The sequence below is a fragment of the Nipponia nippon genome, unplaced genomic scaffold (assembly GCF_047370975.1).
Source record: "Nipponia nippon isolate SJK-2023a ecotype South Korea unplaced genomic scaffold, ASM4737097v1 scaffold_6, whole genome shotgun sequence".
In the NCBI taxonomy this organism is placed as follows: domain Eukaryota; kingdom Metazoa; phylum Chordata; class Aves; order Pelecaniformes; family Threskiornithidae; genus Nipponia; species Nipponia nippon.
The window spans coordinates 49,140,194-49,167,403 of NW_028262380.1; the positions used below are offsets into that span (position 1 = coordinate 49,140,194).

The 27,210-nt window shown below is 44.5% G+C and overlaps 1 protein-coding gene across 1 annotated transcript in view; it reads left to right on the forward strand.

Moving 5' to 3' along the window:
• Window positions 1–1,687: 1,687 nt before the first annotated feature.
• Window positions 1,688–27,210, forward strand: part of FBXW7 (F-box and WD repeat domain containing 7) — a 189,661-nt gene continuing 164,138 nt past the window's right edge. The window contains exon 1 of the mRNA XM_087737227.1: window positions 1,688–1,942. The gene's annotated coding sequence lies outside the window, so the exon portion shown is untranslated. The remainder of the gene's footprint in view (window positions 1,943–27,210) is intronic.

Genomic DNA, 27,210 nt, shown 5'->3' on the forward strand with positions numbered 1-27,210 from the left:
GTTTGATCTATGTGTAATCTATTATTCAGCTGCCAGAGGGAGAGCACCACAATGAAATGGGAAGTCAGAATAAGCAACAGGCCCAAGAAACGGGGACTAGTGACCCCTCGACGTGGACAAGGTCTGAGAGGAGAGACCTCTCTTCTCTCAGGCCAAGGGGCAGAGAGCCATGGTGTAGGTGAGAAAGTTTTAGCACTGCTGTTTTCTTCGTAGAGGGCAAAAAATGCACACGCGTCTTTGTAAACTTAGGTTAATGTGGCAGAGATTAGCACGTAAAAGGTAGGAAGTGCCAGACATAAGTTACGTGAGTAATCTTAATGTTGCTCTCGTGTATGTGTTTTATGATAGCGACGTGATCAAATACCACTTTTAATTTTTTTTCTGCAGGGCCTAAACTTTTCTGGGTGCACGGGCTGGATGCTGCGAGCAGCCATCCCACGCACTTAATGAGCGGCAATTAAGTATTCTCTTTTTCCTTGTGTTCCATGAACAGCATCATATCTTCTGCATCGCGTACTAAAGGAACCTTGGAGGAGCTCCCGTGTAACGGCCGCAACTCTAATAAACGTTAGAAGCTCCTGTAATTGCATTTTTTTTTTTTTTTAATCTTTAGGAGAGCAGGGCCTGCGTAACCGTTACCCCCGTTACCGAGTTTGAGGCAGCCCGAGCTCAGCGGCGCTGTGGAGAAGCCGGGGCAGGGAGGCGAGGTCCCGCCGGGGCCAGGGGCGGCCCGGGGGGCACCTGCGGGGCTGAGGCGCAGCGACCGCCGCCGCCTGGCGCCTCGCGCCTGTCGCGGCCGCTTCTCGCAACCAAACGCTTTTCGGAGGGGAAGCAGCGCGAGCCGGGGGCCGTTGGGCGGCGGCCGTTCCCATGGCAGCGCCAACGCCCGCCCCTCCCCGCCGCCGGGGCGGGGGCGTGCGCGCGGGCGAGGGCTTCGCGCCCTCCCCGCGCCCCTGACGTCAGGGGCGGGGCGGGGGGGGGGTAACGCTCGCTCACCCCCCCCCCCCTCCGCGCTGCCGTTGCAGGCCGAGCTCACGAGCTGCCCCGCCCCGCGTGGCGGGAGGGGGCGGGGCGCGCCCGGGCCGCCGAACTGCGGCTGCGCGCGGGCCTGTGCGGGGCCGCCCCCTTGTCCCGGGCTGAACCATGCGGCCGCGGCGGTACCTGCTCGGCTCCACCTTGCCCTCCCTCGGCGTCATCGCCCCGCGCCGGCACGGGGGCGGGGCGGGGCCTGTTGCTGGGTTACGGCTGTCATCCGCGCGCGCCGCCGCCGCGCTCGCTCTCTCCCTCGCCCGCCCTCCCCGCCCCCTCCCGGCGCCGCAGGAAACGAGCGGATCCCGGGGCGCCGCCGCCGCCCCCCCCCCCCCCCCCCGGCCCGGCCCGGCCCTGCCCCGCCGCCCAGCGCCCCGCGCCGCCGCTCCCACATGCCGGAGAGCGGAGCGGCCGCGGCGCCGAGCCCCGCCGCCCGGCTGCCCCGCGCCGCCCGGCTGGGGCCCTAGCGGCCCCCCCCGCCGCTGGAGCCGGGGCCTGGCGGCGCCCGCAGTGCATGAGAGGGAGAGCGGGGCGGGGGCCGCGGCCCGAGCCACTCGCCTCCCGGGCGGCGGCGGCGCGGGGACCGGCCCGGGGGGCAGCGAGGGGCGGCGAGGCGGCGGCTCCATGTGAGAGGACGCGGCGGCGCACCTGAGCCGCCGGGACAGCCGCAGCCGGGAGGGGGGGAGCGGGCCCGGGGCCCGGCCCCGAGCACCACCTGCCCGCTAGCCCGCCCGCGGAGGGCTGGCCCCGCCTGCCCCCTCGAAGCCGCCCGGCCCCCGGCGGCAGCCCCGGGGCATCGGGTCCCCTCCCGCCGGGGGAGGGGGGCTCCGCCTCGCCGCCGGCATCGCCCCGCCGGCGGGAAGGCGTGCGCGCCGCCAGCGGAGGGAGAGCCCAGCGGAGCCCGTCCCGAAAAGTGAGTGTGAGCGGCGGCAGCAGCCGCCGGGGGAGGGGGCTGGGTGCCCGGGGAAAGCAGGCGGGGGCCGGGCCGGGCCGGGCCGGGGGGCGCGCCGCCGCCGCCGCTTCCCATGCGGCTCACGTTGCCGGCTGCGCACGGTCTGGTGCCCCGCGGGCGGGCGGCCCCCGCCCCGCTCCCGCCCGCCGCAGGCTGAGTGGGAGGGGGGGGGTTGGGGCCCCGCCGCGGCCCCCGGGAAGGGCTGAGGTCTCCTCCGCAACTTCTGCCGCCCCCTTTGTACCCGCCGCGGCGCGGGGCGGGAGCGCCGGCCCCTGCGAACAAAGGCGGCGGGCGGCCGGAGGGCTCGGGACCCCCTCCGTCCCCGCCCGGGGGAGCCGAGCGGAACCGCCGGGGCGGAAAGTTGTGTGAGGCCGGGAGCGGAGCGCACCGCCGCCGTGCTGTAAGCACCGAGGTCTTCAAGCACCCCCCCACCCCCCCGCCCCGTTGTGTTTTGTTTTTTTTTTTTTTGTCCTTTAAAGGGTTGAGTGGCTCCTAACAGACCCCGCGGCTGCCTCCTGCCTGCTCATTTACATAACACTCGGGTGGAAAAGGCCGCCGTTATTGTCACGGGAAAACGTTATTGAGGAGTTGCTTTTTCACGTAGAGCATTTTTTTAATACAGTTTAAAAGCCAGAAGTAGTGTCGGCTCTTCCTGTTTATCGGAGAAGTTGCTGCTTCACGAAGCACGAGCAAGTGCTCTTGTTCTCGCTCCAGACCTTGCGCTGCGGCTGGGGAACGGAGGGTCTCGTTTGGGAGTGGGACTCCGCCTGCTTGGGGTTTGTTTTGCTTTGCTTTTTAGCATTTCTGCAGCGTGCAGAATTCCCCTCTGAGCAAAAAACTACAGGCAAACTTCGATTGTTTTAACAGAGTATCTTAACTTGCTCTTAACTGAAGAAAACAGCACCACGGTAGTTAGCCGGGGAAGGAACATTTATGTCTGTCAGTGTTAAGTTGTACTATTCGGGAGTCAAAATTTATACAACAGTTTGTTACACATGAAGAGGATGTGCTAAAAAGTGAAGAGAGTAGGTTGAATGTCGTTTATTTGATGAGACAGTGTTCAGACATAGATCCAGAAATCGTAACTCTGTGCGAAAACTGTTCTCCGCGTGAGTCTAGCCTCAGTGCTGATTCCTCTCCTCACCTCTCCCTGGAAGGAGTCTAGAAAGACTTTGAAAGAAAAGGTTGTAGGGTTTGTCTGGTTCTTCATTAAAAGAAGAATAAACAGCTTGCGAACATCCCGTGGGTCAGTTGCTAGGGTCCTGTTCTTCTGCGTTTTCTTTAACAGATGGAATTGAAAGTAGAGAAAGATAAATGTAGCAGAAATGTAGAGTGGCTGAAGGTCTAAAATACATGCATGTGAATGGAAAGCCATACTCCAGAATTCCAGCAATGTGTACTCACTCTGTGCTTCAGTTTGTTTGTGCTGCGCATTTGAGAGTACGTACAGTCTGTTTCCCAACTGTGTACTTGTCTGTTCCACTGAGAAAGAGACGGCCTCTGAAAACTCAGGGGAAAACCTAGACATCAGTAGGAAGTTCAAAGGTAGATGGAGCACCTGACGTTTCGCAGTTTCTTTTTGAGACCAAGCGTGCTGACAGGTAAGAAGACTCTTTTTTTTCGACCAAAATAGCGCTGTATCTTAAGCTCCCTGTCGTCGCTGCTGTTTTAAAAAGGAGGGTAAAAGAAGTTGAACTCTCCATTCAGTTCGCTCTTTGCTTTTCTTGGCCCCGGAACTAGGAGGTCAGGAAAGGAAGTTGCATTCTCTTCAGGCCGTAGTGTTAAGGAGATGGTCAATGCTATGCTGTACTTAATATCCCCAGGAGCTAGAAGGCACTACGTCCCTTTTTCGATATGGTGATTACACTTGCTTTTATGTCACTTCCTGGTTCCAAACGTAAATCTTCCCTTTCCCGCTCCATCATCATCCGGTTGTTAATGGCAGCCTGATTCTGTCTCTTGGTGGCACTTAGGCATTCTTGTTGGTGTTCCAGGTTCATAAATATCTCAAGACCTATCGCTTTATGTTATTAAAATGATTTTTGTCAAGGTTTAAGTTTTTCCTCCTATTGCAGCTTAGATCTAATCAAAGTCGTTCCTTTGTTCAAGCTGAATAATGTACTGTTACAGTGGTGTCTGTTTGGAAACATAAATGTTTATCAGAAAGTATGTCGATTTCATTTGCATTAACTGTTAAGAGAAGTTTTTATAATAAGTAGCTTTTTAGTTTAGGGAAAGAAATAGTTTTTATCTTTAGACTCTTAAACTGACAAATTAACTTTACTTCCCCTCATTATGTACAGACATGGTACTTTGCAAAAGTTTTCTTAATTACTTCAGTGGAATTTGTTGTCTCTGAATCAGTAAAGGAAAGGAATGGTGTGTGATGATTTAGTCCTGGCATTGTTATTAAACAGAGAGGAATGCTATTCTTCCGTCTCTTTAAAGTAAACTGAGTTAGTTAAGTATCTTTTGGTCAGCATGTTTTAAATTCAGGCTGTATTTAATGAACATGTTTAATCTTCTGGATCTTTTTCTGAAGAACACGTGCTTGTTAACTGACTGTATGTTAATTACATTTGAAATAAAAGTAGCTTAAAGACCCTATCTGCAGAGCTGCTTCAGCCTTCTCTTACATGGACTGTGTATATCAGGTAATTCTTGAAACAGATGATGAGAATTATGTGTAATCGCTCTTGAAAATGCTCTTCCATGACAGAAAGTACTGTGATTTAGTGAATTTGTGCAAACTGATGGATGGTTCTGTACTGAGATGCTCCATGTAGTCACAGGATAGACAAAATCTGTTTACCAGGGTCACTTCTGCGGACTTCAAGATAGTCTCTTGTGACAGCAAAGGCTACAAAGACTTCAAATATTTGTCTGATGAAGACCTAGAACCACGTAAGCGTGGAAGTTAACTTCTTGTTAACAAACTTCTTGGTCTTGCTTTGTGGTGGTACGGCCACTGGTTATTACACAGGCTGTTCTGGCTTAAAGCAAAGGTCAGTTTAGCCCAGTATACTGTGTCTCTCAGTGGTCACCAGTGGATGTCTGTGAAGGACTGTAGGCAGCACCATGTGCTTACAAGTCCCTGTCCCAGAACACCCTTCCTCGCTACCAGTGTGTGCTTTAGGGCTGTCTCATATCTGTGCCCTTGGCAATCCTTAGTGGCTTCCTCTCGGGTGAACATGTTTGGTGGCTTTGAGGGAAAGGTGGGCAATTCACTGCTTAGTGACTTGTTTTGAATATACGAGTTGTCAGCTGTGTTGGATACCTTCTAATTCCTGTGTGAGGAGAGGGGAGGAATACTTGATCCCTGTCCACTCCTCACCTGTCACAGTTTCTTGTTCAACAGAAAATGAAACACGGTTCTCCAGCTTTCGCTTTATATAGATTATGGGTGAAATAATAAAGTAAACATTTTTTTAGCTCCGTTCTCTGATCAGCCGAAATCAGTAAATAAACGTAACAGCTTGATTAGGTGCTTACTTAAATATTGAAGTACACATTTGCTTTTCTCCTTTGAGAACTTTGCATATGCAAGATGTTTTTTGGCTGTAATGAATGTAAGAGGCATTGCAACTCACTTGTGAGGGAACATTTATTGGGCACGGAGAGGGAATGGGAGCAATTATTCTGCTGCGATGTTGTGAATCCTGCCTAGTTCTTTCCACCACTGGTTCTGATCAGCCGCTCCAGCGTTCATCCGGTATCAATGCACACATCGCAGTTAAGCGTTTTCTAATAGATTCTTGCTGGGTTTTTGTCAGTAATGTGAATATGACTTATGTCTGTAAGCACTTCCACTTGCAGCCCATGTTCCTGAAGTTTATGCTTAAAAAAGCCTAATAACTCTCTGTATGTCTGTGTGTGTGTGTGTGGGGTGTTTGATTTTTCCCCCTATATTTATTTTGAAATAGCAGATTTCTTTTCAGAGCTTGATCAAGATAATTTAAATCTGGAAACATAACGCATGCATATTATATTATAATTTAGTTTGTAAGGTCCAGTACTTCAAAAGTAAGGAATGTCAGAAGAAAAAGGAACTGCTGCATTCAATCTTGTTCATTCTCACTGTGACAAAAAGTACGTGGTCATCTCTTCAAGACTGCTCATCTTTGCAAAATAGACAGGTCTTTGTTATTCAGTAGCTCTTCAATATTTTGTTTTCTCAGTATTCTCTGAAACAATGGCTGTTATTTTTACAAGGGCGAAACAATGTATTTTTTCCATAATGTCGTGTCTTAACATACCAGCAGCATCTTTTCCCATTCACTGGGGCAATTGAAGATGCTACCATCGGCTACAGAATACAGCACCCACAGCTTGGCTGGTAGGAGGAGGTGTGTGAAATAGTCCTTACTGTCCAAAACTAGCTTTCTTAGATAAGCTTTGCCTGCGTCTTGAGCCGAGACAGTTGGCTTTGCGCTGGAGGACGAGGAGTGTTGGTGTGTGCTGTTGCACAATTCTGATGTGATGGTTTCAGCAGGTGCCTGCTCACAAGTAGCTACAAGAACAAGATTTGCTCTGAAACAGCTCTTTTTTTTCCCTCCTAAGTTCCTCCAACATGATCAGTGGTGGCCGTTGCGGTATGAACTAGTAAAATTTGTCTATTTTTTTGACCAACCACAAATAGGGCCCTAAAATGGAGAAGCATGGGATGTTTTAGTTGTATGTGCTGTTTTCAGTTTTGGCTGTAGAGTTTTACCAGTAAGATAACATAAGTTAGAGTTGTACCAGTAAGATAGCGTTTTGCAATGCTATTTACCTCAGATTGTATTTTAAAAAAGAAAAGCAATTTCCCTTTAATAGTCTCACAAAAGGTTGAGAGTGCTGTTTGGATTCTGTAACCCAAATACATCGTTATGATACTGATTAACATTTCGATGTGCCCTACATGTCATGTGGGCATGGGGTCATTGCGATGTTGGGGAGGGGGGGGAAGTAATGTGTTTCTTTAAATTGCTTGATCTGTGTTTCCGACTGGTCACACGAGACTGCTTTCTAGCAGCTACAGTATCAGGGAAGCCTGTAGTAGGTAGTGGATGGCTAAGCTGGCCTAGGTGAATTTAGTTTGTCTTGTGAGCTGAAATTGGATGGCTGCTTATAGCAGAGGGACAGCTCTGAGGTAGTTAAGGTTAAGTAATGCTTCCTGCTTAAAGACTGACTATTCTAAGTTGTCCAAATGTGAATGTTTTGAAGTGCTTGCTTTCGTGAAAACCTCTCAGTAACATGGATGGCGTGAGCTGCCTGTTGCTTCTCTGGAGAAGCAGCACTGAGAACTCCGAGCTCTTCAGCGCGGGCAGGCTGAGGTGAGGTGTGCTCAGAGCGAAGGGCGTACTGCTGAAGCAACACTTTCTTAAGGACAGGATTTGCCTCCTTGCCAAGGCAGGAGAGCTGCCCACAGGTGGAGCTGAGAGGTGTGCGTGTGCTGTGGTGAGACCTGGCCTCGTGGAGCTGGAGCTGGGGAGAAGGAGTTGCAATAGTTTCCTCTAAACTCTTCATAAACCTCTATCAATGAGTCTTGCCACTGCAGCATCCCGGGGCGTAATCATGGATTCATTTTTTCTCTTCCCTGGTCCCCCCCTTTACACATGGGTCTCTTTGAAAATTAGAAACCTGAACTGATTCTGGGATAATCGTTATGCTTGTTCCTATGTTCCCTTCTCCAGTTCCTCAACCTTTTGGTCCGATGTCAAAGCTTGTCGTTCTCCCTCTTCAGTACTTCTTCCTTTAGAAATGTCTCTCTGGGTGGCTAGAAAGGTGGGAGGAGACCTTGATGTGATACAGGTTACCAGAGACTTCCCTTGTGTGTTCCCTTGCTGGGATTATCAAAGAGCTGAAGGGTGGTGGTGGAGAGCTGACTGCACACGCAGTGTTGGGGGGGGGGGGGGGGGCGGTGGTCTTTTTGATGGAATGAAGTACTACCGAACTTGGTCATGCAGAGTTAGGGTTACTCAGCTGTGGTTTGTATTTTTACAAGGGCGAAACAATGTATTTTTTCCATAATGTGGTGTTGTAGGTTGTGGCAATTGCTTTGAACTTCTGAAGGACAGGAACTGCAAACCCAGGGTGCGTGTTGTTGACAGTATCTGCTTAACTCTGCCCTCTTTGACTTGCATAATGTCCTTACTGCACACATTGGCTCTCTGTTCTCACAGATGCTGGTGAATACATTTGGAGCACGCGTTTTTCAGGATAAAGTATATCATGTTTTCTTTAAGGTGAAATGTTACGTTTAGTGTAGTGTGCGGGATCTACCTATGCTCGCAGGGAGTTTGCCATATTACAAATGGCACATGAAAGGATATTGTTCTCTTTATGTAAAACATGTGATATGCTTTATAGGATAGCATGTGTGTCGCTACATATCTGCAGGAATGAAAATAGTCACAATATTTTCAGAAGAAAACAGGCTACTTCAGGACGAGCTACTTGTCTTACTAAACGACTGACAAGCCCAAAATACCACAAGCCAAAGCCAATGGGGAAGAAAAGGTTTCATGCTTTTTCCCAACTTCCCTTTTTAGGAGGGTAAGCTGCTCAGCGTGTTCCCTGGCGAGTGCAAGCCTTTCAGCATTGTGGCGTGGTTCATGCTTGAGAAGTCCCTCACTAGCTATTGCAGTAGCTGCAAAATCTAGCATTTCTTTGCTAGACCTGATGATAGTGGGTACATGCTTTTGTTGACTTCTCCATTGCCTAATAAGGCTGGTTTTCAAAAGAATATTTTCTTCAGTGTTCAAGGCCATAACCACTTAATGATAACCAAAACCACAACTTTGGATTCAGGCCTCTCTGAAGAAATGTTACCTATCTTTTGCAGCAAGCGTGGTCCCACATAGCTTGGCATGGTTTTGAGTCTCTGTTGAAGACAGGATGCCTACGGCTTTGCTAAGCAGTGTTACTTGTGGCCCTGAGCTCGGGTCAGGTGGTCAGTAAACCTGCAGTTTGCCAGGAGCACCTACTTCTCTTGCTGTTTGTATCTTGTCATTTTGTTTTAATTCATGCAGCGATGCTCAAAGCAAGAGAACTTCTAGCACAACAGAAAAGGGCTCTGAAACTGTGATCCTGGAGATACCCTTGTCTAAGCTATTTGTAACGTTTGTTTCTGAGTTCTGCTGTGGCAGTTTTGTCTTTTGTTGCCAGAGCTGATGAATATGTCTTCAGATCCGTGGCATTTCTGTGAGTGGGTGGATCACTGCAATGACAGGTAACTTTTTTTTTTCTTTACTGCAGAGTACAATAGTGACAGTTTTTATGGATCTTAAGGGCATCTTCGGCATCCTTTAAATCACGCTAAGGCAAAGCTGCTTGTGTATTTTTTTTTTGCCAGGAAACTTTTGACAGTGTTTCTTTCTCCTTGTACCTACATGGCAGGCCCTATTGGATATTCCAGCAAGATGGAATTTGAAATAATTAGTTTGTTTGGGGTACCATGTTTGGGAATTGCTTTTCTCCTGACTTGCTACTTGTTGCAAGAATCCTGGGGGAGGGAGACAATGATTCAGCCTGCTATGCCTCCCTGCACCCCAGACTGCCCATCTGGGGCATGCTTAAACTTCTCTGTGTAGCCAAGAGGGGGGCAGATCCGCACCCTTGGGACGAGCCTCTGGTAGAAGGGGACAGTTGTACCCCTCTGCTTTCATGGTGTGTTAGTTGCGTTATCTATGGTAACAGATGGATTCTGACCGAGCTGTCTCTGGTCTGGTTAAGAGCCCGACTTAGTGACTGCTTGACTCCCAGCTTGCTGGACTTTGTCTTGCCCTGGGCTTGCTCCACACTACCAGTCCTGAGCGGCACGCGGTCCTGAGCGGCTGCTTTGTGTTCATGAAACATGGCAAGAGTAGCACGCAGGCTTTGGTAGCCCCTTAGTAACGCAGGAGTAATTCTAACTCTGTTTTGACATTATGTGTCTTCAGGGAAGTGATAATATGTATGAAATAGGTCCTACTAAGAATATCTTAGGTGGGCTCTAACAGACAGGTGTCTGAACTTTCCGTTTTTCAAACCTGTAGTACAGAAGTGTGTTTGTGTTAACGACCCTGATTGTCTCCCTAATGGCAGTTTCTTAGCTTGTCTAGATGTTTAACTTAATTTTGAAAGTTTTACATACCTGAGAGTGCACTAAAACTAGGGTGGTTCTTAGACATGGCTTGCTGTAGCAAAACGACTTTGACATTCACGGTTATATTTGATTTGTTTCCAGGACATACTGTTTCTTCATTTCAGGTTTTGTGTTGTATTCCCAGCTTTATAGCTTATTGCCATGGTAAATCTTGCAAATTGTTTTGTTGTTGTTTTTCCTTTGAATACGGTTATGCTTGACTGTTTTGAAATCCAGTAATTCCTGATATGCAACAGAAAAGAAGTGAGCTGATACTGAAATAACCGAGGGTCAAACTTCAGCTCAGCCATTACTGATGTTTGGCTGTGCCTGGCGGGAGCACTAGATAACACTCCGTATGACTCAGGAGCACCGGCAGGGTTTTTTGTTTGAAGGGTAGAGGTGGGTGGTGTCCCATGTCATGGGGTGGATGCGTGGCTGTCTAGTTAGGGGAGCTACATGCTGTGGTTGCTGGCTGCCTATGTAGGAGGTACGTACAGTCATCCCGCTCAGCTTGCGTGTTGTTTACACGGGCTGTGGGAACCTTTCGAAAGGGTGCTGGGAATGACTGGAAAAACAAAAGCTTGTTTGGTGGCACAAAAGAAATGTTAACATTTTGGTCCTTCTCATTCCTATTGTTTGTTTACGCTGCAGTGTGGTGGGAACAAAATGGATTGCGTAGGTTAGGCACGACCTAGCAAAGATTAAAAAAGAGAAACTTAAAATTGAAACAATTTATCCTTCCTAAAATCTTTTTGAACTTTGCAAAGATTGAGGGTTGCTGAGATGTTATATTCACTTGTCCTTTACAGGCTTGTCATTGCATATTGCATTTGACCTGCTTAGTTGCTGCTGAAAGGAATGGTTCCAAACAGCTTCTTCTACCACCAACCTCTTCCTGTGCTAGCTATTGGTTTAATCTGACTTTTTTGGTAATTAATTTTGTGCTGTTCGTTTTCTACCATTTTGGTTCCCTGAATTTAAGTGAGAAGGGAACTAAAAATCAAATTGAGTTGGCTTAGTGTGACACAGGACGTGCGATAGAGCTGGCACAGGGGATGCACAGCTGGTAGTGAATCCTTTGGGCACCGGCTGGCCATTAGATCAGCTTAACTGTGCCCTGAAACCTCACGGTTGGGGTTTGATGATCTGCTGAAGAGGGTGTGGAGTATGTGCTGCAACCAAAAGGGCTGATCTTGCCGCCCCCCACCCCTTTTTGGCTTTTCTGGTTGTGCTGTCAGCTTCTCAAATCCAGCTGGTTGTAAACCAACGTGAGTGCTAGCGCTGCCCGATTTCTTAGCCTTTTGGGTAAGAGGAGAGTGGGATTGCCCCTTTTAACAGCAAGACAAATTTAAGTAATCTAAAAATACTTATAATCAGTATACTAAACTGCAGAAGTATTGTCGTACATATCATACTGTAAACTATATGCATGACATAAAACACCTTCAGCTACTACTGCCAATTTAACCTACAAAATTGAGCATGCACTCGATCTTCAAAGGTTTTTCCCTGGAGTTCTCTTCATATCACAGTCATAGCTGTGCCAATCTGGACAAACTAATCCTTTTATTCAGTAGAGCTACATTTAACACAGTGATCAAAGCTACAGTCTGCAGAAATATTAGTATTCAAATCTGTAAAACACAAGGGAAACAAATTGTTCTATGAGCAGCAGAGCTAACAAAACCTAGTTTCCTGTGGATGTGTATCCTCTGCCTGCTGCTGTGTCCCACCACTGCAGTAACACAGTCCTCATTACTGTCCTATTATCTTCTGTGACCTTCCTTATCACAGTATGTTCAGATCCTGCAGCCTGACTACTACGCTACTCCCCATATAACCTACCAAGCTTTTTTTAGTTTGCTAGCTGGGCTAAAGGCAGCATGTGCTGTGACTATTGCAGAGCTATGTGTATGCTTGCTGGCTGCTGCCAAAGAGGAAAAAAAAATCATATTCAAGAATTCTACTGATTGTAGAGCTGAGAGTTTAACTTCTGCGCTATTCTCTCTGCCTATTAGTTGCCATCTCCTGAAAAGAATTAGGATTTCATTATAGGACACATGAATCTTTTTGCCTTTCCTTTCTTTTCAGAATCACTTTTTGTAAAGGTGTGTAGTGCTACTGAAAAGTTTCATGTATAAAAATTCTAGTAATTCACTATTCTTCAAGATCAGTCTTAACTGTTGCTACAGGTTATTATGCTGTTTAATAAAGCATGTAATCCTTTTTAAAAGTACATCAGGTTTGTAGTGTAAGTGATTTTTCTTTTTTTTTTTTTTTGAACCAAGTTTGGGGATCTCCACAATTGTTGTATGGAAATGTATTGTCTCATATTCATCATGAATTTCATAGTAATGTCTTATGTTATTCGTGATGTTTTAACCCCGTAGTTTAGTTGAATATATTCTTGTTGTTACAAAACTCCAGTTGAACTCAAAGTTCTTAGGTTTTTTCCTATACCTTTTCCTGTGTATTATTCTGTATCTCTCAGTTACAGTTAACATACCTGATCTTTCTGATGCTTTTTGGCATCCCCTTTAAGATGACTGTCATCAACTTTCACTTTTTTTGAAACTGGTTTAGTTTAATTAGCATTTCAAACCATTTTTTACATTGTGTGCCTACTTGGATTGCTGTATATTTACAAAATGCCTACTTGGAATACTCTATTTGGTTTGTAATGTACCAATTGTAATATTCTCCAAAACATTTTATATACATCCTAACATTTATTTTTTTTAACTGAATATCATCCTTCAATGGACTATCTGGAATGAACATTTCTCTTTCTGAATTCGTTGTTAAAATCCAGAAAGTTGGTGAGTAGAATATTCACCTTGACATTCAATACCTTGTCGATTGTTCTTTTTGTCTGTCCTGTATTTCCCTTTTTGTCTAGCTTGGTTAGACTATCTGAAGTTCTTACAGTTCCGTCTCTTGTCTTAACCTTAATAATTTTCATGTGAGTGAGTTTTGCCACTTTTTGCTTTCTGGACCATTAGGGAATATGTGAAGTAGTACTGATACAGAACCCTGGCCTTCTGCTGTTAACCCTTTTCTGCAAGTTAACAGACCACTTATTGTTTTTTCTTTTGATGCTTTGCTGCTGGCATCTAAACGCAAATGATGTTTTCCCCTAACACCAAGATTACTTTTACTTAATGGCCTCTTGAGACTTTGGGGGAGGCTTTTTGAAAGTCAGTTTTTCAGCAATTTCTCCTTAGTTCACTGTTGTTGTTATAAAATTCTACTAGCCTAAAAAAGCATAGTTTCCTTTCCAGAAACCGTGCTGTGTATATTCTCTGATAACAACCTGCATATGTTTTACAATAGCATTCTCTAAACAATTGTTTCGGCTAGCTTGCTGATGCATGAAAGGCTTGTTTGTTTGTAACACGCTAAATCATATTTACTGGCTCTTTTAAATGTAGGTAAGTACTGTGTTTTCTCCCATTGTAATATTAGATATTTCTAGTAGGAGGTTAATGTAATTTTTTAATATTTACGAATGAATTTTTTCTCTCACTCCTCTGACATAACCCAGTTCTGATTTCTGATAATAAAATGAGAAAATGCAAAAGTACCAGATTTTCTCCAAATTAGGTATTAATGGTTTAGGTTTCTTAGCTCTGTTCCACTCCCCCAAATTGTGTAGTGAAGTGCTGGCAGATGAGAAACGCGTGTGCTCAGGTAGTCTTTCTTAAACTTTGAATTTAGGATCTAGGAGGTCTTGAATTCAGATGACAAAAACACTGTGAGATGTGCAACGGGGAGGGAACAAACAGGAGTGTAGAGGTCTCCCTAATTAGTGAACAGGCTGACGCCTGTGACTTGTTCTTCCATCTATTTTTCGTATCCCTTTTCAGGAAGGAAAACAACCTGCACAGCCAACCCAGAGTGAGTCATTTAGCCTTTCGGAGGAGAAAAATGGCAGCCAGGACTGTTTGGTGGCAGACCATTCTGCTGCCCGCTAAGAGCTTGCGCAGACACAGTGTTGTTGTGGTTTAACCTGGCAGGCAGCTAAACACCACACAGCCATTTGCTTGCTCCCTCCCAGTGGGATGGGGGAGAGAATCGGAAAAAAGGTAAAACTCATGGGTTGAGATAAAGACAATTTAATAGGACAGAAAAGGAAGGGAAAATAATGATAAAAGAATATACAAAACAAGTGATGCATGATGCAGTTGCTCACCACCTGCTGACCGATGCCCAACCAGTTCCCGAGCAGCAGCTGCACCCCCCTGGCCAACTCTCCCCAGTTTTTTTGTTCAGCATGACATCATATGGTATGGAATATCCCTTTGGCCAGTTTGGGTCAGCTGTCCTGGCTGTGTCCCCTCCCAGCTTCTTGTGTACCTCCTTGCTGGTGGGTCAGTATGAGAAGCTGAGAAGTCCCTGACTTAGTGTAAGCACTGCTCAGCAGCAACTAAAACCTCAGTGTGTTATCAACATTATTCTCATCCTAAATCCAAAACACAGCACTATACCAGCTACTAGGAAGAAAATTAACTCTATCCCAGACAAAACCAGGACAATATCCACTCCTTATTCTATACCATCTACGTCATGCCCAGGTCCCACACTTTACAATACATCCCAATTAATCACCACCACCTTTCCTGTCTTTGATAGATACACACAGATATCATTCCTTTAGTCTATGGGCTCCATCTGTCATAACAGTCCTTCAGGCCAGGAGAGATGGTGTGTGGTGTTGGACTGTTGCATGCTGAAGCCGGTTCTGGTTCCATCACCAATGTACCTGCCTGGTTCTATCATCGCTGCACTTTGCTTGGTTTCATCAAAATTCATTCTTCATTAATTTGGGTGATTTTTACTGTAATACCATTGATATGGCATATAGCAACCATAATAGTGATGATACACAGTATTATATAGCAATTAACATAATACAATTCAAATCATTGGCTATTCTCACCCAAATCCCCTTGAGGTACATATCGGACTTCCCCATCCTTCCGCATCATCTACCAAGTGCACCCAGGTCCTTGAGCAAAAGCAGTCCCATGGATGGGTTTGCCTTTGCCTGAGGCAGAAATAACCCAGACTGTCTTCCCCAGCATATTGTTTATGTGCACTACAGGGACTTCATCCCCTTCTACAGTACGTAAAGGTTTTGATTGGGCAGGGCCAGCTCGATTGGCAGATCCCCTAGTGTTGACTAATCAGGTGGCTTTTGCTAAATGTGTACCCCAATGTTTGAATGTCCCAGCACCCATTGCTCTCAGTGTAGTCTTTAACAGTCCATTGTATTGTTTGATTTTCCTGGAGGCTGGTGCATGATAGGGGATGTGATATACCTACTCAATGCCATGCTCTTTGGCCCAGGTGTCTATAACGTTCTTTTGGAAATGAGTTCCGTTGCCTGACTCAATTCTTTCTGGGGTGCCATGTTGCCATAAGACCTGTTTTTCAAGGTCCAGGATAGTGTTCCGGGTGGTGGCATGGGGCACGGGATATGTTTCCAGCCATCTGGTGGTTGCTTCCACCATGGTGAGCACATGGCGCTTGCCTTGGCGGGTTTGTGGGAGTGTGATATAATCAATCTGCCAGGCTTCCCCATATTTATATTTCAGCCATCACCCTCCATACCAGAGAGGCTTTAACTGCTTGGCTTGCTTGACTGCAATGCATGTTTCACATTCATGGATAACCTGTGCAATAGCGTCCATGGTCAAGTCCACCCTGCAATCATGAGCCCATCTATATGTTGCATCTCTTCCTTGGTGGCCTGAGGTATCATGGGCCCATTGAGCTAGAAATAATTCACCCTTATGTTGCCAGTCCAGATCCACCTGAGCCGCTTCAATCTTAGCAGCCTGATCTACGTGCTCGTTGTTTGGATGTTCTTCAGTGGCCCGGCTCTTGGGTATGTGAGCATCTACGTGACGTGCTTTTACAACCCGGGCAGCAATATCTTGCCACAATGCAGCAGCCCAGATGGGTTTGCTTCTGCGCTGCCAGTTGCTCTGCTTCTGTTGCTGCAAGCACCCCCATAGCGCATTTGCCACCATCCATGAGTCAGTATAGAGATACAGCACTGGCCACTTTTTTCGGTCAGCAATATCTAAAGCCATCTGGATGGCTTTCACCTCTGCAAACTGACTTGATTCACCTTCTCTTTCAGCAGTTTTTGCAACTTGTCGTACAGGACTCCGTACAGCAGCCTTCCAGCTCCGATGCTTTCCTATGATACTACAGGACCCATCAGCGAACAGGGCATACTGCTTCTCATTTTCTGGTCGTTTATTATACAGTGGGGCCTCCTCAGCATGTGTCACCTCCTCCTCTGGCGATACTCTGAAATCTTTGCCTTCTGGCCAGTCCATGATCACTTCCAAGATTCCTGGGCAACTGGGGTTTCCTGTTCAAGCCTGTTGTGTGATTAGTGCGACCCACTTACTCCACCTAGCATCAGTTGCATGATGTGGAGAGGGGACCCTCCCTTTGAACATCCAGCCCAGCACCAGCAGTCGGGGTGCCAGGAGGAGCTGTGCTTCAGTACCAGCCACTTCCGAAGCAGCTCGAACCCCTTCATATGCTGCCAATATCTCTTCCTCAGTTGGAGTATAGCGGCCTTGGATCTATGTATCCCCAACTCTAAAACCTTAGGGGTCAACCTCGAGTCTCCCCTGGTGCTTTCTGCCAGAGGCTCCAGGTGGGGCTGTTCTCCCTGGCTGTGGTGTAGAGCACATTTTTTACATCTTGTCCTGCCCAGACTGGCCCAAAGGCTGCTGCATGAACCATCTCCTGTTTAATTTGTTCAAAGGCTTGTCGTTGCTCAGGGCCCCATTTGAAATTGTTCTTCTTCCAGGTCACTTGATAGAGAGGGCTTGCAATCAGGCTGTAATTTGGAATATGCATTCTCCAAAAACCCACAACACCTAAGAAAGCTTCTGTTTCCTTTTTGCTAGTTGGTGGAGACATAGCTGATATCTTGTTGATCACATCCACTGGAATCTGATGACGTCCATCTTGCCATTTTATTCCTAAAAACCGGATCTCCTGTGCAGGTCCCTTGACTTTGTTTTATGGCAAAACCGGCCTTCAGAAGGATTTGGAGTATTTTCTTCCCTTTCTCAAAACCTTTTTCTGCTGTGTTGCCCCATATGACAATGTCATCAATGTATGGCAGCTGTGCTGGAGCCTCACCCTGTTCCAGTGCAGTCTGGATCAGTCCATGGCAAATGGTGGGGCTGTGTTTCGACCCCTGGGGCAGTCGGTTCGAGGTATACTGGAGGCCCCTCCAAGTGAAAGCAAACTGTGGTCTGCAGTCTGCCGCCAAAGGGATTGAGCAAAACGCATTAGCGATATCAATTGCGGCATACCACTTGACTGCCTTTGACTCCGGTTCGTATTGAAGTTCTAACATGTCCGGCACAGTAGCACTCAGCAGCGGCGTGCCTTCATTCAGGCCGTGATAGTCTGCTGTTAGTCTCTGCTCTCCATTAGACTTTCGCACTGGCCGTATGGGACTGTTAAAGGGTGAGCAACTCTTGCTGATCACTCCTTGGCTCTCCAGTCAACGAATCAGCTTATGGATGGGAACTGGGGAGTCTTGGTTGGTGCAGAATTGCTGCCGGTGCACTGTTGTGGTAGCGATCAGCACCCGTTATTCTTAGATGCTCAGCAGCCCCACAACAGAAGAGTCCTCCGAGAGACCGGTCAGGGTAGACAGCTGTTTAATTTCCTCCATCTCCAAGGCAGCTATACCAAAAGCCCACTGGTACCCTTCTGGGACCTTGAAATACCCTCTCCTGAGGTAATCTATGCCAAGGATGCATGGAGCCTCTGGGCCAGTCACAGTGGGGTGCTTTTGCCACTCATCCCCAGTTAGGCTCACTTCAGCCTCCAGTACAGTTAGCCTTTGAAATCCTCCTGTCACTCCAGAAATACAGATGGGTTCTGCCCCTTTATAGCTTGATGGCGTTAGGGTACGCTGTGCACTGGTGTCCACTAAAGCCTTGTACTCCTGTGGGGCTGATGTGCCACGCCATTGAATCCATACAGTCCAGTAAACTCAACTGTCCCCTTCCTCCACCTGGCTGGAGGCAGGGTCCCCCTAGTCCTGGTCATAATATTTGTTACTTGCTCCCTGTAAATACAAATCAGATGTTCCTTTATTAAGATCGGTGTTGTGGTTTAACCCCAGCTGGCAACAAAGCCCCATACAGCTGCTCACTCACTCCCCCATGGTGGGATGGGGGAGAGAATCAAAAGGGTGAAAGTGAGAAAACTCATGGGTTGAGATAAAGACAGGTTAACAGGTAAAGCAAAAGCTGTGCATGCAAGCAAAGCAAAACAAGGAATTCATTCACTGCTTCCCATCAGCAGGCAGGTGTTCAGCCATCTCCGGGAAAGCAGGGCTCCATCACACATAACAGTTACTTGGGAAGAAACATAATCACTCCGAACGTACCCCCTTCCTTCTTCTTCCCCCAGCTTTATATGCTGAGCATGACGTCACATGGTATGGAATAACCCTTAGGTCAGCTGGGGTCAGCTGTCCCGGCTGTGTCTCCTCCCAACTTCTTGTGCACCCCCAGCCTCCTCACTGGTGGGGTGGGGTGAGAGGCAGAAGAGGCCTTGACTCTCTGTAAGCACTGCTCGGCAGCAACGAAAACATCCCTGTATTATCAACACTGTTTCCAGCACAAATCCAAAACATAGCCCTGTGGTAGCTACTATGAAGAAAATTAACTCTATCCTAGGCAAAACCAGCACAATCGGAAGTAGGATCAGCTCTTCTACTCTGCCTGGGAAATTGCCTACTGGAAACTGGAGCAGCAATTTTCCTGGAAGAATCCCGTTTTGTGATTGTTTTTCCTTGTAACTCATGTACCTGTGCCTCTAGGGTCAAGGTAGGTTTTCTGTCCCACTTCCTCATGTCCTCTTCATGGTCACACAGGTAAAACCACATGGTGGCCCGTGGTGTGTACCCATTGTATCCTCTGTCTTGAGCAGAGGAACACTTACTCCTAATAGGTGAGATGCTGGTCTGTACAGGTGGGGATTAAGACCTATCTTCTTTGAATTACTGGAACTGCCAGGACAGTTTCTCCACAGCTGAGATACAGGCCTATATGGAGGAAGAGAGACTTTCTTCATATTGTCAGAGTTGGCCAGCCAGTTCATCCACCGTTTGTCCATCTCTATCCTTCCACGTCGTTACTGCCAGTGAGTTGGTATATGATGATGGTGCGCCCCGTACAAACTTCCACCACATGGGTCGTGTGCACTTGACTTCATCTGGATCTTTGGATAACTGCTCATTGTCCAGGTCATCATAAATCACCTCCAGCATGGCTAATTCCCTCAGGTACTGGATACCTCTCTCCATGGTGCTCCACTTGCCTGGGTGATGTACAACATCTTCCTTGAAGGGTTACCTTTCTTTCACGCCTGACCGGAGTCCCCTCCAGAGGCTGAGGGCTTTCTCCTTGAACCCGTGTAAATTTTTCATCTCTCTTGCATCCTTTCACAACAAATTCCACAGGTCTACTAGCTATTGCCTGAAGAGTCACTCATGTTTTGAAGGTGGCTCCTACTAGCTTCATTAGCTGCTCTCTAGTGTTTGTGTTGGAAAGGGCAATGAACAGTCAGTCCATTATTATCCTTTGCTTTTCATGTCACTTGCCTCTGGCATAGTCCCTTGAAATTGGGCTCTCTGGTCTGAAAGAGACCTTTTTTCACGTTCCCGTTCTTATATACTTAAGTAATTTTTGCTGAAACAGCGCACATATGTAAGAAGACAGATATTTCTTCTCTGACTGCTTGATTTTTTTTTTCTTTTTTTTTTTTTAAATTGAAAAGGAGAGGTGCTATTTGGGCACCAGGGTTGAAGTCAACCCTAGGAATAGCAACTGCCACTGAAGTTTAGGCTATAGGGGGCATGTTTACTGAAGAATTGCTTGACCCTGTGGAAATGACAGGTACTAAAGTAAGGATGAGGGATTCTCATCCGTGTCTCCAGGAAACGGCAATTCCTGTATAGCTGTTCCTGTGGTCATCTTTTAACGTGGTTAGGATATCAGCTTAGCAACTCTTAAGTTTCAATGTCTTGATGATATGGATCATAAAAAAAAAACCAAAACACACTAGGATTTTTCTGAAATGATAAATAGCAAGTTTCCTATGCTAGTATTACAACTGTTGCAACCAGGCAAAGCAAACAAAAATTCAGCTCTGGTAATTAAAGTTGTCTTTTGGTCTGCTGTGTTGATAGTGCATTGTCAACTTTCGTTTTTTAATTATCATCATATATATGCATACTTTTGTGAAGAAAAGTAAATTTAGTGTTTATGGGTTTTCTGTAAACCTCTGAAGCCCTTATTTAACTGGGTGATTTGTAGAAGATAAATGTATAAGAAATAGGTTCTGCAAGCTACATCTTGAGCTCTTATTAAGGTGTTAATGGCTTGTAACTTAAAGTGATTCTTTAAAAAATGCTTTTAAATAATAATCATAGTTGTTTTTTTTTTTTTTTAATATCAAATTGATTGCTATCATGAAGACAAATCTGAAGACACTTGTGATGCCTTTTAACTCAGTGGTTAATTTTCTGTTGCCACTACTGATCGTCTATCATACCAGTTCTTGTGGACTACAGGTAAAGATAGATAAATGAAATCCAGGTCTGATCCTGCAGTCATTGGAGTATACAGTTAAATTTGGTCATAAGCATACCTGTAGGAAGCTAAGTGTCTGCATAAGTGTTTGCTGCATCAGTAGCAACGAATGTAAAGTTGTCAAACTTCTTAGTGACATACTTTTGTTGCCTCAGAACAAAACCGATTGTCAGTCTTTCATTGATAACACAATCTAAAAAGTACTGGCAACTTTTTGTTAGTCTAAGCTTGCATTGATTTATTTGGAAGAACAAGAAGTTAATTTCTGAAGAGCAGGATTTTTCAAGTAGGCTTTAGTTATTCAGTAACATAAATTCCATTGACTTTGTACTGTGAGAGGAGTAGAATTGAACTGAAGCAGAGGATTAATTTTGGAAGTTAAGCAAACGCAAAAGTGCTGTTGATCACACGTATCAGGCAGCATATTGTGTCTCATTCTTGTACGAATCTTCTTAAGCCTAAATGAACATCTGACTGTAAAATTGTTGAAAGACTAGGTCAGGTATGGGCAGGGAGAATTAGCAAAATGTGAATTCAGAACTTAATTAGGAAAGCATTATGTTTAAACTTATTTTTAATTGCTTTTCAGAAGTCATGTTTATTCGCTGTCAAGGAGGATATAGGAAAAGCGTTGCGTACCGCTCTCTTTAGAATCGGCGTCTTCGCAATAGTTATTACGCTGCTATTTTCTTTGCCAGCACATGTCACTGGTGCAATAGTAAGCAAAAGACTGCAAAGTCCAAGAAAAGCTTTAAGTGAAAACCTTAGAATATGGTTGAAACTTTACAATTAAGTAAAATTACCTGTCCATTTTTGCTATGAAATGTGATGGAAGTTTGTTTGCTTCTTGACTGCTTGTTGATTAACTATTTGTTTGGCAGTAGCTAGGAAACTGCAAAACTTGTTGTATGACTCTTGTTTCAGCTATCAGTTATCTTTCTGTGCCTTATCAGGCTGCTTGACAACTGTTTAATCGAAAAGTTTCGCATGCTATTGAAGTGTTATTGTTAGAACAAGCACTTAATTTCAGAAGGAGGATATAATCTCATGGCTCAATAGTGAGAATCACAGTGTAGGGGGAGGGATGCTATCACTGTCCTAGATAGCAGACTTGTTTATTTTATAAATACAGATTATTTTTTCTGAATAGCAAAGAACAGAACCTTGGGTAATTGTAAATATCTCTGAGTGGTGACAAATATTTTACCGTCATTCTGTTACAAGAACTTGCACTGTGAATTCAAATGCTATGTCCAGTGTAACAAATGGGAATCTTGTTGCTGAGAAATGGCAGTTATAAGGATGAAATTTGCTTATTTATTTTTGCTTGGGTAGTTGTGCATATAAAATACCCAGTAGTTAGGACTATACTTGACAAAAAGAAGCAGATGAGAGATAGTAGCAGAAGAATGATTTCAGATGGCTTCCACACTGGCTTGCCACTAGGACAAGAGGTATTGCACTGTTAAATATGAGTAATAGATATACATACTTTTCCCCCCTCAGATCTTGTTTTGCTTTATTGTCTGTGTTAATGTGTTATGCAGCTACAATACTTGTATGTTACTGCTGGTAAAAATGTCTTTCACAGATTCTAAATGTAGTGTTTTAGAGGAACTATATCTGCCTGGCTTTTTTGCCTAGCTGATGGTGACTAGATAGAAAGATGTTTTTTTGGGTTTTGTGTTTGTTTGTTTTGGTTTGGGTTTTTTTTTGGCCCACTCTCTAATCACACAATAATGGAGCTGATTTGTTAACGAAGCAAGTTTAGAAACTGTGAGTAAGGGAGGAGCCTTCATTTTCATTCTTTCAAGGACTGCTGATATTGTACAGCTAAAGTTATTAGGGCAAAAATACTGATCTTGCTTGGAGGAAGTTTGTGACCATAGTCATGTTAGAGCTGTTTATCAACAATAGTTACAAAACCCCACACACAACAACACTGAGCACTGAGGAATTAAGTTCAAACTTTGTCTGCTTCAGTTTAATTGAAAGCAATGGACACAAGTACTTACGGCATTTTTGATCTTTGCTCAATACAGCTCTTCTCATTTTGTTTGTTTGTCAAATCCAAATGAATCTTTGGATCCAAACTGAGTGCATCCATTGAGTGATTCTGTTGTTATACAGAATTATGGTGCTTTCTTCATTATAGGTTGTCAGTGCTGCATAGGATGCTTTGCATAAGTCATTAATATGATAAATTTGAGCTTTTGGCAGGGAGGATACCTTCACCAAGAACCTTAAACTTTTCTGTTGATGAATAGGCATGAAAGTTTGCATTGCACTTACTATCTTTTAAAAAGTCAATGCTGGGGTTTTTTATTATCAGTTTAAGGAAGTGGAGAAGTTAACAGATCTTAGAACTTTTGAGTTGGTGATTTTTAAGAAAGCATAGTTAAATGCATTCTATGAGGTTTCTGATGTTTCATAGACTAACAAAAGGTTGCTTTATTAGTAGCTTTAATGAACAAATCGCTTTATTGGCTTAGACATACTGGTTGCTTTGTCGGTCCAAACAGCTATGGGTTCTTGTTTCAATTCACCATTGTGCTAGAGTAGAGAAGCGATAGCCATTGACCTTCTGTTAAAGCACAATAAAAAGTTTTTTGTGAAGAAGGAAAGTGTGCGGGGAAAAGAGCAATGCCGTTCTCTGACTTGAGTTCAGCAACGTAAAAATCAAGAGACTGTGTACCTCTCCTGTTGCTTTTCTTGCTAGGTGGCTCAGTGTAGTGAACCACCTGAAATAAGAAAAGGGGAGACTGACTTTCTGAAGGCTGTTTTTCATGGAACCTGTGTGTAAAGTAAGAAGGTATTTGTATTGTAGCTGTAAGGAAGCATATCAAGTAGGTACTCAGTTAGTTCTGAATGGAAAGTGTGTTAGTCTTCAAAAAAATTATTTTTTATTATTGATTGTCTGGTTTGTTTTATTAAGTGATTAAGACAAATGACTTAACCATAGCCTTTGATTGAATTAAGTGACCATATTTTACTTCTTGAATTACTTCCTAAGAATTTGTTGAAATGAGCAAGTAGTATTTTTTTTCTGGCTGTATGGTTAAGATGAAGAGGAGATTTGTTAGATGCTTTAGACTTTTGTTAACGGTAATAATTAGTTCTCAAAGTTGATGTCTGTATAATGAAAGGATGCTAAATCAGGTGGGATGACATTGCTGTCCCCCAGCTCATTCTTGGAGTTATCAGATTGCTTTAAAAACTTACTATTTTACTTGTAAAAGATGAGCATCTTCCTGTAACTAGAATAATAGTGTTGCAGTTGAAGCTGGGGATTCAGATAGATTTGCCAAATGTATTTACATTACATAACGTGCAGTTATAATCATGATTAAAAGGATTAAGAACTTTCTTTTTAATGAAAGCGCTGTACAAGAACAGTTTACCGTTCTCTGCAAATACTTTTTTTTTTTTAGGGTGAGGGAGCACAGTGCAGTTCAGATGTTCTGTAGCTGGCTGCTTTCTGGTTTGCAGATTTGCACTGGAGCACTTGTCATTTGGTGGGAGCAGCTGCTGGAATATATTTTACACTTTAGTTATACTTTTGAGTTTTGTTGTAGGGATCATGTTGTATGCTTGGTGGTTATGATGTGTTGGGCCTAGTTCATAGTGATGTCTATTTGTATGACAATAAAGTGTTTGAATTATTGTTTTTCTCATGGAGCCGTTTCATGTCCTAATGCGTTCCTAATTCCTCAGGAAAGCAAGTTTTCTCAGAGAAAATTTCTTGGGGAAAACTATGACAAGCAGCAAAGTCCTTGCATAAATTTATCTAGATTTCATTTTTGAGACAGTTGTTCCCTATAAACTTGTTATTGAAGTTAGGAATGAGATTGGGTGAGCTTGTATATGAATATATTGAGGAGAAGCAGCGCACTGAGAATGTGTTCAGACTGTGCATTGCTGATCCTGTTCAGAGAGGAGCTCACTTGCCATCATGCTCTGGTTAGCAGCTATAGCTTAGCAGTGCTAGTTAGAGGAAGTACCTTTTGACTTTGTTTAGTTTTCTTCTGAATCTTAGAGCATCAAAATGTCATTAATGTAAAATTTGCATGGCTTTGCATGGAGGAAACTTAGAGCAGGAGAGCACATTTTTTCATTTCCCCTTCCCAAGAGGAGATGGGTTGGAGTTCTTCATTGCCACTGTACCCAGTGCCCTCTTTCCTACGTCATCTGGTTACTGTCTTCCTCGCTTTTCATCTTTCTTTCTGTGGTCTTTCAGCACGTGCTAGGTTTGTTTTGCTTCCCAGTGCATTCTTTTCTTGGTGCTATCTCCCTGTCTCCTTCTAGGCTGCGGGTTTTTTCCTCTCCCCCCTTGCTTGTCCAGTTCTGCCCTCCCACCCTTGTTTTGCATTTTAATGTTGTTTCAGTAGTTTTATATGTCTTCAAAATACTTGGTTTTCCTTTGTGAGCATAAAAAATTACTTGAGTCAGCCCTGATTTTTGAAGGAGCCACCTCCTCCAGAGGCCATGTTAGCAGCCCTTTCTGACAGATATTCACTGATGTTCCTCAGCGGCTCTGTGCTTGCCACCGAGTCTGTACCTCAGCTCCCCGATGTACAAAATTAAAAGGTAACTTATGCCCTCAGAATTGTTTAGAATCAATTAAAGTATCTAAGGGTTTTGAGATTATAATGGTTACTAGAAAAATATTGTAAAAGTAGTTAACATGGAAGTTTAGTTCAGACGCAGCAGTTGGCTAAACATGGTTCGTCTTTGTAAATTCTTAATGTCCAAAGTATCGTTATGAGTAATGGAATGGAAGAGGTTGTATGGCTTTGAATAATACTTTTTAACCCTTCATCCTACTATGTGGAAACTTGGGTTTTAACAGCCCACTGTTGGGGAACTGGTTTTGAGGTTGTGTTGATACTATAATGACTGTGCACCATCTGTAACCGGAGTATGTGATGGCAACTGCTGCCAGCTGTACCTGTCAAAGAAAACTGGTAATTCTGGTGCAGTTTTCATTGGAAAGATAGATTAAGTAAAGATAAAGAAATAAAAGAAATTGCAGAATTCTACCTGTCCAGAGCTCCACTGCAGTTAGCTTTTTCATTACACATTTCTTCACCAACTTCCTAAACATCCGTCTCAATAACAAATGGCAGTCCACAAACTGCATGTATTGAAGAAAGAAGACACAACTAACATCTGTTTGTTTTAAAACCAGCAACCATCTGCAACATACAATAAAATGTGTTCTGGTTAGCCCTTGGATATCACTGCATCTGCAATACAGAGAGTGCAGTTGATATTAATCTTTAAAAATATATACCTCAGAATACTATTCCTCTAGAGAAATAGTAAAATCTTTGAATATCATGCAAGAACTTGCTGCAATGCAACAAGAAAAGTCCTTGTAGTGGCTTAGCTTTGTGCCTTGGAATCTATGCAGAAAATGATTAAACGTTACCAGCTATAGTGGAAAATGTATGTGGAAGACATTTCTCTCTGACCCTCTTCCCTAGCTTTCTAATAATCCCCTACCATCAAGTTCATGATCAGAGGCAAACTTTTTGTAGGTGAATTTGCATCAAATGGTACCAGGCCCTGCAGAGCAACAAATGCAAAGCTTGCCAATGAATCTTCACCATCCTATGGTAAATATTTGCACTCCGCCCCACTAAAATCAATAAAATCTGTGGGTCTTACATATTCACACACTAGAATGTAATGTACTCAATACAGTTCACCAAATGTTCTTATGGGAGTAAAGGGAGGAAAAGCAAACAACTGCTAAGCACCCAAATGAATTCACATCTACAAATGAGAAATGACCTAACCACTCTATTGTTTCAGGCAAGTAAGGTATCAAGAGGAACTGGGTAGTCAGAGTTTAACCAAGGTGGGCTTAAAGGAACCTTCAGAAGACAAACCTGGGTCTTTAAGTATGGGATTGTGCAGCCTATCATGGCCTCAAGAGAGGGGTTTGTGGAGTGCCATAAACTTTCCCACTCCTTTAACACTTCGGTATATCACAGATAAACAGTAATTGGCTATTTTGCCCTCCTTGAACGACAAAGGCATTTTAACTTTTCCCATCTTCCTTGAAGAATCTCTCTCCGTTCCACAGGTTTTCGGCCACCTCATATTTAATTAACATAGCCCAGATGAAATCAGAGCTCATATTCTCAACTTGAAGTTGTTCTGAAGGTTGTTCTCTGTCTTTTTGAAATCTGGAGGTCTTCTGTACCTGGTCTCTTCAGCTGTATCAGTTTGACTAATAGAAGAGATTTTTTGCTTTGTAGTATCAATGTTTCTAACACTGTTCTCCAGACCAAAATTGTTGTCTTAGAAAACTCAATTTCACTTAATTTGAGCAGAATGTTAACCTGGCCTTACAAGCTTCATTTTCCCCAGCTTAGAGTCTAGTTCTGCCTTGAGTGAGACTCTGGCTCATTCGGTTTCCATAGGGCTTCTGTCTTCTTCACTGCCTTGCTAATCGGATGTTA